The sequence below is a fragment of the Balaenoptera borealis genome (assembly GCF_965194805.1).
Source record: "Balaenoptera borealis genome assembly, contig: HAP1_SCAFFOLD_1001, whole genome shotgun sequence".
Taxonomy (NCBI): domain Eukaryota; kingdom Metazoa; phylum Chordata; class Mammalia; order Artiodactyla; family Balaenopteridae; genus Balaenoptera; species Balaenoptera borealis.
Genome location: NW_028123208.1, coordinates 225,747 through 239,505, shown reverse-complemented (window position 1 = coordinate 239,505; position 13,759 = coordinate 225,747).

Genomic DNA, 13,759 nt, shown 5'->3' with positions numbered 1-13,759 from the left:
ACACACAGGCCGTCCTTCTAGTACGTTGCTCATCCTAGTGTTGACCCGCCAGTACTGAGACCTGGAATGCTACCCAGAGCTCAAGAACCACAATGAATAACGCTACATGGATTCTGCTGCCTGCAACCAGCGGCCTGATACAAGAGGAACGTTAGCTTGAGGCTAGTGTTCAAAGGGCTCGTCAATTCACGACAGATTACTGAAGGATGAGCAGCTACCAAAGAATGGCAACCTCCAAGTTTCTTTCCTAGCAACTCACTTGTCATCACTAAGCCAATTATGCGATGAAGAGAACATGTACAAGTAAAGAGTTTCTCAGGGAGAACTGAGCCCACAACTCTCTAAATGCCAATGAGGAAAATAAAGATTCCCTTCAGCCTTATATTCAAAATGGCCCGCAGAGCCCTGACTCTGATGTTTCTTTCTCTATTTAGTACCTCCAACGTGCTTTAGAAGGGAGAGACCTGAGTTGTTTCAAGTTGCCACATTCTACAGGTTTCACAAAAGAAGCCCTTCTCCTCCCATGTCTCGGCATCTAGCTGTTCCCAAGGGTGCACTGCTCACCACTCCCCAAACACACAAGCCGTCCTTCTTGTACGTTTCTCATCCTAGAGCAGATCCGCCGGTACTAAGAGACCTGGAATGCTTCCTAGAGCTCCAGAACCACACTGCATAACGCTACATGGATTCTGCTGCATGCCAACCTGTGGCACGATACAAGAGGAACGTTAGCTTGAGGCTAGTGTTCAATGGGGTCGCCCATTCACTACAGAATACGGAAGGATGAGCAGCTACCAAAGAATGGCAACCTCCATGTTTCTTTCCTAGAAACTCACTTGTCATCACAAAGGCAATTGTGCTATGAAGAGAACATGTGCAACTAAAGAGTCTCTCAGGGGGAATTGAGCCCACAACTCTCTAAATCCCGAAGAGGAAAATAAAGTTTCCTTCAAGCCTTATTTCAAAAGGGTCCTCAGACCTTAGCCCTGCTCGTTCTTTCTCTATTTTGTACCTTAAAGGTGCTTTAGAAGTGAGATACTTCCGTTGTTTCAACTTGCCACAATCTAGAGGTTTAACCAAATAAGCCCTTCACTGCCCCTGGCTCGGCATCTAGCTGTTCCCAACGCTGCATTGCTCACAAAGGCCCAAACACACAGGCCGTCCTTCTGGTACGTTACTCATCCTCGCGCCGACCCGCCAGTACTAAGGGACCTGGAGTGCTTCCTAGAGCTCAAGAACCACACTGCATAACGCTACATGGATTCTGCTGCATGCCACCCTGTGGCACGATACAAGAGGAACGTTAGCTTGAGGATAGTGTTCAATGGGCTCGCCAATTCACGACAGATTACTGAAGGATGAGCAGCTACCATAGAAGGGCAACCTCCAAGTTTCTTTCCTTGCAACTCACTTGTCATCACTAAGCCAATTGTGCTATGAAGAGAACATGTACAAGTAAAGAGTTTCTCAGGGAGAACTGAGCCCACAACTCTCTAAATGCCAATGAGGAAAATAAAGATTCCCATCAGCCTTATATTCAAAATGGCCCGCAGAGCCCTGACTCTGATGTTTCTTTCTCTATTTAGTACCTCCAACGTGCTTTAGAAGGGAGAGACTTGAGTTGTTTCAAGTTGCCACATTCTACAGGTTTCACAAAAGAAGCCCTTCTCCTCCCATGTCTCGGCATCTAGCTGTTCCCAAGGGTGCACTGCTCACCACTCCCCAAACACACAGGCCGTCCTTCTTGTACGTTTCTCATCCTAGAGCAGATCCGCCGGTACTAAGAGACCTGGAATGCTTCCTAGAGCTCCAGAACCACACTGAATAAGGCTACAAAGATTCTGCAGCATGCCAACAAGTGGCATGACACAAGAGGAACTTTAGCTCGAGGCTAGTGTTCAATGGGGTCGCCCATTCACTACAGAATACGGAAGGATGAGCAGCTACCAAAGAATGGCAACCTCCATGTTTCTTTCCTAGAAACTCACTTGTCATCACAAAGGCAATTGTGCTATGAAGAGAACATGTGCAACTAAAGAGTCTCTCAGGGGGAATTGAGCCCACAACTCTCTAAATCCCGAAGAGGAAAATAAAGTTTCCCTTCAAGCCTTATTTCAAAAGGGTCCTCAGACCTTAGCCCTGCTCGTTCTTTCTCTATTTTGTACCCCTTAAAGGTGCTTTAGAAGTGAGATACTTCCGTTGTTTCAACTTGCCACAATCTAGAGGTTTAACCAAATAAGCCCTTCACTGCCCCTGGCTCGGCATCTAGCTGTTCCCAACGCTGCATTGCTCACAAAGGCCCAAACACACAGGCCGTCCTTCTGGTACGTTTCTTATCCTCTCGCCGACCCGCCAGTACTAAGAGACCTGGAATGCTTCCTAGAGCTCAAGAACCACACTGCATAACGCTACATGGATTCTGCTGCATGCCAACAAGTGGCATGATACAAGAGGAACGTTAGCTTGAGGCTAGTGGTCAAACGGGATTGCCAATTCACTGAAGATTACCAAAGGACGAGCACCAGCAAAGAATGGCACACTCCGAGTTTCTTTCCTAGAAACTCACTTGTCGTCACAAAGGCAATTGTGCTATGAAGGGAACTCGTGCAACTACAGTCTTTCTCAGGGAGAAGTGAGGCCCCAACTCTCTCAATCCCAATGAGGAAAATGAAGTTTCCCTTCAAGACTTATTTTCAAAGGGGCCAGCAGAGCATTGACCTTGCTGATTCTTTCTCTACTTTGTACCTCCAAGGTGCTTTAGAAGGGAGATACATGAGTTCTTTCAACTTGCAAAAATGTAGAGGTTTAACCAAAGAAGCCCTTCACAGCCTCTGACTCGGCATCTAGCTCCTCCCAACGCTGCATTGCTCACAAAGGCCCAAACACACAGGCCGTCCTTCTAGTACGTTGCTCATCCTAGTGTTGACCCGCCAGTACTGAGACCTGGAATGCTACCCAGAGCTCAAGAACCACAATGAATAACACTACATGGATTCTGCTGCCTGCAACCAGCGGCCTGATACAAGAGGAACGTTAGCTTGAGGCTAGTGTTCAAAGGGCTCGCCAATTCACGACAGATTACTGAAGGATGAGCAGCTACCAAAGAATGGCAACCTCCAAGTTTCTTTCCTAGCAACTCACTTGTCATCACTAAGCCAATTATGCGATGAAGAGAACATGTACAAGTAAAGAGTTTCTCAGGGAGAACTGAGCCCACAACTCTCTACATGCCAATGAGGAAAATAAAGATTCCCATCAGCCTTATATTCAAAATGGCACGCAGAGCCCTGACTCTGATGTTTCTTTCTCTATTTAGTACCTCCAACGTGCTTTAGAAGGGAGAGACTTGAGTTGTTTCAAGTTGCCACATTCTACAGGTTTCACAAAAGAAGCCCTTCTCCTCCCATGTCTCGGCATCTAGCTGTTCCCAAGGGTGCACTGCTCACCACTCCCCAAACACACAGGCCGTCCTTCTTGTACGTTTCTCATCCTAGAGCAGATCCGCCGGTACTAAGAGACCTGGAATGCTTCCTAGAGCTCCAGAACCACACTGCATAACGCTACATGGATTCTGCTGCATGCCAACCTGTGGCACGATACAAGAGGAACGTTAGCTTGAGGCTAGTGTTCAATGGGGTCGCCCATTCACTACAGAATACGGAAGGATGAGCAGCTACCAAAGAATGGCAACCTCCATGTTTCTTTCCTAGAAACTCACTTGTCATCACAAAGGCAATTGTGCTATGAAGAGAACATGTGCAACTAAAGAGTTTCTCAGGGGGAATTGAGCCCACAACTCTCTAAATCCCAAAGAGGAAAATAAAGTTTCCCTTCAAGCCTTATTTCAAAAGGGTCCTCAGAGCCTTAACCCTGCTCGTTCTTTCTCTATTTTGTACCTTAAAGGTGCTTTAGAAGGGAGATACTTCCGTTGTTTCAACTTGCTACAATCTAGGCCTTTAACCAAATAAGCCCTTCACTGCCCCTGGCTCGGCATCTAGCTGTTCCCAACGCTGCATTGCTCACAAAGGCCCAAACACACAGGCCGTCCTTCTGGTACGTTACTCATCCTCGCGCCGACCCGCCAGTACTAAGAGACCTGGAATGCTTCCTAGAGCTCAAGAACCACACTGCATAACGCTACATGGATTCTGCTGCATGCCACCCTGTGGCACGAAACAAGAGGAACGTTAGCTTGAGGATAGTGTTCAATGGGCTCGCCAATTCACGACAGATTACTGAAGGATGAGCAGCTACCAAAGAATGGCACACTCCGAGTTTCTTTCCTAGCAACTCACTTGTCATCACTAAGCCAATTGTGCTATGAAGAGAACATGTACAAGTAAAGAGTTTCTCAGGGAGAACTGAGCCCACAACTCTCTCAATCCCAATGAGGAAAATGAAGTTTCCCTTCAAGACTTATTTTCAAAGGGGCCAGCAGAGCATTGACCTTGCTGATTCTTTCTCTACTTTGTACCTCCAAGGTGCTTTAGAAGGGAGATACATGAGTTCTTTCAACTTGCAAAAATGTAGAGGTTTAACCAAAGAAGCCCTTCACAGCCTCTGACTCGGCATCTAGCTCCTCCCAACGCTGCATTGCTCACAAAGGCCCAAACACACAGGCCGTCCTTCTAGTACGTTGCTCATCCTAGTGTTGACCCGCCAGTACTGAGACCTGGAATGCTACCCAGAGCTCAAGAACCACAATGAATAACGCTACATGGATTCTGCTGCCTGCAACCAGCGGCCTGATACAAGAGGAACGTTAGCTTGAGGCTAGTGTTCAAAGGGCTCGCCAATTCACGACAGATTACTGAAGGATGAGCAGCTACCAAAGAATGGCAACCTCCAAGTTTCTTTCCTAGCAACTCACTTGTCATCACTAAGCCAATTATGCGATGAAGAGAACATGTACAAGTAAAGAGTTTTTCAGGGAGAACTGAGCCCACAACTCTCTACATGCCAATGAGGAAAATAAAGATTCCCTTCAGCCTTATATTCAAAATGGCCCGCAGAGCCCTGACTCTGATGTTTCTTTCTCTATTTAGTACCTCCAACGTGCTTTAGAAGGGAGAGACCTGAGTTGTTTCAAGTTGCCACATTCTACAGGTTTCACAAAAGAAGCCCTTCTCCTCCCATGTCTCGGCATCTAGCTGTTCCCAAGGGTGCACTGCTCACCACTCCCCAAACACACAAGCCGTCCTTCTTGTACGTTTCTCATCCTAGAGCAGATCCGCCGGTACTAAGAGACCTGGAATGCTTCCTAGAGCTCCAGAACCACACTGCATAACGCTACATGGATTCTGCTGCATGCCAACCTGTGGCACGATACAAGAGGAACGTTAGCTTGAGGCTAGTATTCAATGGGGTCGACCGTTCACTACAGAATACGGAAGGATAAGCAGCTACCAAAGAATGGCAACCTCCATGTTTCTTTCCTAGAAACTCACTTGTCATCACAAAGGCAATTGTGCTATGAAGAGAACATGTGCAACTAAAGAGTCTCTCAGGGGGAATTGAGCCCACAACTCTCTAAATCCCGAAGAGGAAAATAAAGTTTCCCTTCAAGCCTTATTTCAAAAGGGTCCTCAGAGCCTTAACCCTGCTCGTTCTTTCTCTATTTTGTACCTTAAAGGTGCTTTAGAAGGGAGATACTTCCGTTGTTTCAACTTGCTACAATCTAGGCCTTTAACCAAATAAGCCCTTCACTGCCCCTGGCTCGGCATCTAGCTGTTCCCAACGCTGCATTGCTCACAAAGGCCCAAACACACAGGCCGTCCTTCTGGTACGTTACTCATCCTCGCGCCGACCCGCCAGTACTAAGAGACCTGGAATGCTTCCTAGAGCTCAAGAACCACACTGCATAACGCTACATGGATTCTGCTGCATGCCACCCTGTGGCACGAAACAAGAGGAACGTTAGCTTGAGGATAGTGTTCAATGGGCTCGCCAATTCACGACAGATTACTGAAGGATGAGCAGCTACCAAAGAATGGCACACTCCGAGTTTCTTTCCTAGCAACTCACTTGTCATCACTAAGCCAATTGTGCTATGAAGAGAACATGTACAAGTAAAGAGTTTCTCAGGGAGAACTGAGCCCACAACTCTCTCAATCCCAATGAGGAAAATGAAGTTTCCCTTCAAGACTTATTTTCAAAGGGGCCAGCAGAGCATTGACCTTGCTGATTCTTTCTCTACTTTGTACCTCCAAGGTGCTTTAGAAGGGAGATACATGAGTTCTTTCAACTTGCAAAAATGTAGAGGTTTAACCAAAGAAGCCCTTCACAGCCTCTGACTCGGCATCTAGCTCCTCCCAACGCTGCATTGCTCACAAAGGCCCAAACACACAGGCCGTCCTTCTAGTACGTTGCTCATCCTAGTGTTGACCCGCCAGTACTGAGACCTGGAATGCTACCCAGAGCTCAAGAACCACAATGAATAACGCTACATGGATTCTGCTGCCTGCAACCAGCGGCCTGATACAAGAGGAACGTTAGCTTGAGGCTAGTGTTCAAAGGGCTCGCCAATTCACGACAGATTACTGAAGGATGAGCAGCTACCAAAGAATGGCAACCTCCAAGTTTCTTTCCTAGCAACTCACTTGTCATCACTAAGCCAATTATGCGATGAAGAGAACATGTACAAGTAAAGAGTTTTTCAGGGAGAACTGAGCCCACAACTCTCTACATGCCAATGAGGAAAATAAAGATTCCCTTCAGCCTTATATTCAAAATGGCCCGCAGAGCCCTGACTCTGATGTTTCTTTCTCTATTTAGTACCTCCAACGTGCTTTAGAAGGGAGAGACCTGAGTTGTTTCAAGTTGCCACATTCTACAGGTTTCACAAAAGAAGCCCTTCTCCTCCCATGTCTCGGCATCTAGCTGTTCCCAAGGGTGCACTGCTCACCACTCCCCAAACACACAAGCCGTCCTTCTTGTACGTTTCTCATCCTAGAGCAGATCCGCCGGTACTAAGAGACCTGGAATGCTTCCTAGAGCTCCAGAACCACACTGCATAACGCTACATGGATTCTGCTGCATGCCAACCTGTGGCACGATACAAGAGGAACGTTAGCTTGAGGCTAGTATTCAATGGGGTCGCCCGTTCACTACAGAATACGGAAGGATAAGCAGCTACCAAAGAATGGCAACCTCCATGTTTCTTTCCTAGAAACTCACTTGTCATCACAAAGGCAATTGTGCTATGAAGAGAACATGTGCAACTAAAGAGTCTCTCAGGGGGAATTGAGCCCACAACTCTCTAAATCCCGAAGAGGAAAATAAAGTTTCCCTTCAAGCCTTATTTCAAAAGGGTCCTCAGAGCCTTAACCCTGCTCGTTCTTTCTCTATTTTGTACCTTAAAGGTGCTTTAGAAGGGAGATACTTCCGTTGTTTCAACTTGCTACAATCTAGGCCTTTAACCAAATAAGCCCTTCACTGCCCCTGGCTCGGCATCTAGCTGTTCCCAACGCTGCATTGCTCACAAAGGCCCAAACACACAGGCCGTCCTTCTGGTACGTTACTCATCCTCGCGCCGACCCGCCAGTACTAAGAGACCTGGAATGCTTCCTAGAGCTCAAGAACCACACTGCATAACGCTACATGGATTCTGCTGCATGCCAACAAGTGGCATGATACAAGAGGAACGTTAGCTTGAGGCTAGTGGTCAAACGGGATTGCCAATTCACTGAAGATTACCAAAGGACGAGCACCAGCAAAGAATGGCACACTCCGAGTTTCTTTCCTAGAAACTCACTTGTCGTCACAAAGGCAATTGTGCTATGAAGGGAACTCGTGCAACTACAGTCTTTCTCAGGGAGAAGTGAGGCCCCAACTCTCTCAATCCCAATGAGGAAAATGAAGTTTCCCTTCAAGACTTATTTTCAAAGGGGCCAGCAGAGCATTGACCTTGCTGATTCTTTCTCTACTTTGTACCTCCAAGGTGCTTTAGAAGGGAGATACATGAGTTCTTTCAACTTGCAAAAATGTAGAGGTTTAACCAAAGAAGCCCTTCACAGCCTCTGACTCGGCATCTAGCTCCTCCCAACGCTGCATTGCTCACAAAGGCCCAAACACACAGGCCGTCCTTCTAGTACGTTGCTCATCCTAGTGTTGACCCGCCAGTACTGAGACCTGGAATGCTACCCAGAGCTGAAGAACCACAATGAATAACACTACATGGATTCTGCTGCCTGCAACCAGCGGCCTGATACAAGAGGAACGTTAGCTTGAGGCTAGTGTTCAAAGGGCTCGCCAATTCACGACAGATTACTGAAGGATGAGCAGCTACCAAAGAATGGCAACCTCCAAGTTTCTTTCCTAGCAACTCACTTCTCATCACTAAGCCAATTATGCGATGAAGAGAACATGTACAAGTAAAGAGTTTCTCAGGGAGAACTGAGCCCACAACTCTCTACATGCCAATGAGGAAAATAAAGATTCCCTTCAGCCTTATATTCAAAATGGCACGCAGAGCCCTGACTCTGATGTTTCTTTCTCTATTTAGTACCTCCAACGTGCTTTAGAAGGGAGAGACTTGAGTTGTTTCAAGTTGCCACATTCTACAGGTTTCACAAAAGAAGCCCTTCTCCTCCCATGTCTCGGCATCTAGCTGTTCCCAAGGGTGCACTGCTCACCACTCCCCAAACACACAGGCCGTCCTTCTTGTACGTTTCTCATCCTAGAGCAGATCCGCCGGTACTAAGAGACCTGGAATGCTTCCTAGAGCTCCAGAACCACACTGCATAACGCTACATGGATTCTGCTGCATGCCAACCTGTGGCACGATACAAGAGGAACGTTAGCTTGAGGCTAGTGTTCAATGGGGTCGCCCATTCACTACAGAATACGGAAGGATGAGCAGCTACCAAAGAATGGCAACCTCCATGTTTCTTTCCTAGAAACTCACTTGTCATCACAAAGGCAATTGTGCTATGAAGAGAACATGTGCAACTAAAGAGTCTCTCAGGGGGAATTGAGCCCACAACTCTCTAAATCCCGAAGAGGAAAATAAAGTTTCCCTTCAAGCCTTATTTCAAAAGGGTCCTCAGAGCCTTAACCCTGCTCGTTCTTTCTCTATTTTGTACCTTAAAGGTGCTTTAGAAGGGAGATACTTCCGTTGTTTCAACTTGCTACAATCTAGGCCTTTAACCAAATAAGCCCTTCACTGCCCCTGGCTCGGCATCTAGCTGTTCCCAACGCTGCATTGCTCACAAAGGCCCAAACACACAGGCCGTCCTTCTGGTACGTTACTCATCCTCGCGCCGACCCGCCAGTACTAAGGGACCTGGAGTGCTTCCTAGAGCTCAAGAACCACACTGCATAACGCTACATGGATTCTGCTGCATGCCACCCTGTGGCACGATACAAGAGGAACGTTAGCTTGAGGATAGTGTTCAATGGGCTCGCCAATTCACGACAGATTACTGAAGGATGAGCAGCTACCAAAGAAGGGCAACCTCCAAGTTTCTTTCCTTGCAACTCACTTGTCATCACTAAGCCAATTGTGCTATGAAGAGAACATGTACAAGTAAAGAGTTTCTCAGGGAGAACTGAGCCCACAACTCTCTCAATCCCAATGAGGAAAATGAAGTTTCCCTTCAAGACTTATTTTCAAAGGGGCCAGCAGAGCATTGACCTTGCTGATTCTTTCTCTACTTTGTACCTCCAAGGTGCTTTAGAAGGGAGATACATGAGTTCTTTCAACTTGCAAAAATGTAGAGGTTTAACCAAAGAAGCCCTTCACAGCCTCTGACTCGGCATCTAGCTCCTCCCAACGCTGCATTGCTCACAAAGGCCCAAACACACAGGCCGTCCTTCTAGTACGTTGCTCATCCTAGTGTTGACCCGCCAGTACTGAGACCTGGAATGCTACCCAGAGCTCAAGAACCACAATGAATAACGCTACATGGATTCTGCTGCCTGCAACCAGCGGCCTGATACAAGAGGAACGTTAGCTTGAGGCTAGTGTTCAAAGGGCTCGCCAATTCACGACAGATTACTGAAGGATGAGCAGCTACCAAAGAAGGGCAACCTCCAAGTTTCTTTCCTAGCAACTCACTTGTCATCACTAAGCCAATTATGCGATGAAGAGAACATGTACAAGTAAAGAGTTTTTCAGGGAGAACTGAGCCCACAACTCTCTACATGCCAATGAGGAAAATAAAGATTCCCTTCAGCCTTATATTCAAAATGGCCCGCAGAGCCCTGACTCTGATGTTTCTTTCTCTATTTAGTACCTCCAACGTGCTTTAGAAGGGAGAGACCTGAGTTGTTTCAAGTTGCCACATTCTACAGGTTTCACAAAAGAAGCCCTTCTCCTCCCATGTCTCGGCATCTAGCTGTTCCCAAGGGTGCACTGCTCACCACTCCCCAAACACACAAGCCGTCCTTCTTGTACGTTTCTCATCCTAGAGCAGATCCGCCGGTACTAAGAGACCTGGAATGCTTCCTAGAGCTCCAGAACCACACTGCATAACGCTACATGGATTCTGCTGCATGCCAACCTGTGGCACGATACAAGAGGAACGTTAGCTTGAGGCTAGTATTCAATGGGGTCGCCCATTCACTACAGAATACGGAAGGATAAGCAGCTACCAAAGAATGGCAACCTCCATGTTTCTTTCCTAGAAACTCACTTGTCATCACAAAGGCAATTGTGCTATGAAGAGAACATGTGCAACTAAAGAGTCTCTCAGGGGGAATTGAGCCCACAACTCTCTAAATCCCGAAGAGGAAAATAAAGTTTCCCTTCAAGCCTTATTTCAAAAGGGTCCTCAGAGCCTTAACCCTGCTCGTTCTTTCTCTATTTTGTACCTTAAAGGTGCTTTAGAAGGGAGATACTTCCGTTGTTTCAACTTGCTACAATCTAGGCCTTTAACCAAATAAGCCCTTCACTGCCCCTGGCTCGGCATCTAGCTGTTCCCAACGCTGCATTGCTCACAAAGGCCCAAACACACAGGCCGTCCTTCTGGTACGTTACTCATCCTCGCGCCGACCCGCCAGTACTAAGAGACCTGGAATGCTTCCTAGAGCTCAAGAACCACACTGCATAACGCTACATGGATTCTGCTGCATGCCAACAAGTGGCATGATACAAGAGGAACGTTAGCTTGAGGCTAGTGGTCAAACGGGATTGCCAATTCACTGAAGATTACCAAAGGACGAGCACCAGCAAAGAATGGCACACTCCGAGTTTCTTTCCTAGAAACTCACTTGTCGTCACAAAGGCAATTGTGCTATGAAGGGAACTCGTGCAACTACAGTCTTTCTCAGGGAGAAGTGAGGCCCCAACTCTCTCAATCCCAATGAGGAAAATGAAGTTTCCCTTCAAGACTTATTTTCAAAGGGGCCAGCAGAGCATTGACCTTGCTGATTCTTTCTCTACTTTGTACCTCCAAGGTGCTTTAGAAGGGAGATACATGAGTTCTTTCAACTTGCAAAAATGTAGAGGTTTAACCAAAGAAGCCCTTCACAGCCTCTGACTCGGCATCTAGCTCCTCCCAACGCTGCATTGCTCACAAAGGCCCAAACACACAGGCCGTCCTCCTAGTACGTTGCTCATCCTAGTGTTGACCCGCCAGTACTGAGACCTGGAATGCTACCCAGAGCTGAAGAACCACAATGAATAACACTACATGGATTCTGCTGCCTGCAACCAGCGGCCTGATACAAGAGGAACGTTAGCTTGAGGCTAGTGTTCAAAGGGCTCACCAATTCACGACAGATTACTGAAGGATGAGCAGCTACCAAAGAATAGCAACCTCCAAGTTTCTTTCCTAGCAACTCACTTCTCATCACTAAGCCAATTATGCGATGAAGAGAACATGTACAAGTAAAGAGTTTCTCAGGGAGAACTGAGCCCACAACTCTCTACATGCCAATGAGGAAAATAAAGATTCCCATCAGCCTTATATTCAAAATGGCACGCAGAGCCCTGACTCTGATGTTTCTTTCTCTATTTAGTACCTCCAACGTGCTTTAGAAGGGAGAGACTTGAGTTGTTTCAAGTTGCCACATTCTACAGGTTTCACAAAAGAAGCCCTTCTCCTCCCATGTCTCGGCATCTAGCTGTTCCCAAGGGTGCACTGCTCACCACTCCCCAAACACACAAGCCGTCCTTCTTGTACGTTTCTCATCCTAGAGCAGATCCGCCGGTACTAAGAGACCTGGAATGCTTCCTAGAGCTCCAGAACCACACTGCATAACGCTACATGGATTCTGCTGCATGCCAACCTGTGGCACGATACAAGAGGAACGTTAGCTTGAGGCTAGTGTTCAATGGGGTCGCCCATTCACTACAGAATACGGAAGGATGAGCAGCTACCAAAGAATGGCAACCTCCATGTTTCTTTCCTAGAAACTCACTTGTCATCACAAAGGCAATTGTGCTATGAAGAGAACATGTGCAACTAAAGAGTCTCTCAGGGGGAATTGAGCCCACAACTCTCTAAATCCCGAAGAGGAAAATAAAGTTTCCCTTCAAGCCTTATTTCAAAAGGGTCCTCAGAGCCTTAACCCTGCTCGTTCTTTCTCTATTTTGTACCTTAAAGGTGCTTTAGAAGGGAGATACTTCCGTTGTTTCAACTTGCTACAATCTAGGCCTTTAACCAAATAAGCCCTTCACTGCCCCTGGCTCGGCATCTAGCTGTTCCCAACGCTGCATTGCTCACAAAGGCCCAAACACACAGGCCGTCCTTCTGGTACGTTACTCATCCTCGCGCCGACCCGCCAGTACTAAGGGACCTGGAGTGCTTCCTAGAGCTCAAGAACCACACTGCATAACGCTACATGGATTCTGCTGCATGCCACCCTGTGGCACGATACAAGAGGAACGTTAGCTTGAGGATAGTGTTCAATGGGCTCGCCAATTCACGACAGATTACTGAAGGATGAGCAGCTACCAAAGAAGGGCAACCTCCAAGTTTCTTTCCTTGCAACTCACTTGTCATCACTAAGCCAATTGTGCTATGAAGAGAACATGTACAAGTAAAGAGTTTCTCAGGGAGAACTGAGCCCACAACTCTCTAAATGCCAATGAGGAAAATAAAGATTCCCTTCAGCCTTATATTCAAAATGGCCCGCAGAGCCCTGACTCTGATGTTTCTTTCTCTATTTAGTACCTCCAACGTGCTTTAGAAGGGAGAGACTTGAGTTGTTCAAGTTGCCACATTCTACAGGTTTCACAAAAGAAGCCCTTCTCCTCCCATGTCTCGGCATCTAGCTGTTCCCAAGGGTGCAGTGCTCACCACTCCCCAAACACACAGGCCGTCCTTCTTGTACGTTTCTCATCCTAGAGCAGATCCGCCGGTACTAAGAGACCTGGAATGCTTCCTAGAGCTCCAGAACCACACTGCATAACGCTACATGGATTCTGCTGCATGCCAACCTGTGGCACGATACAAGAGGAACGTTAGCTTGAGGCTAGTGTTCAATGGGGTCGCCCATTCACTACAGAATACGGAAGGATGAGCAGCTACCAAAGAATGGCAACCTCCATGTTTCTTTCCTAGAAACTCACTTGTCATCACAAAGGCAATTGTGCTATGAAGAGAACATGTGCAACTAAAGAGTCTCTCAGGGGGAATTGAGCCCACAACTCTCTAAATCCCAAAGAGGAAAATAAAGTTTCCCTTCAAGCCTTATTTCAAAAGGGTCCTCAGACCTTAACCCTGCTCGTTCTTTCTCTATTTTGTAACCCTTAAAGGTGCTTTAGAAGGGAGATACTTCCGTTGTTTCAACTTGCCACAATCTAGAGGTTTAA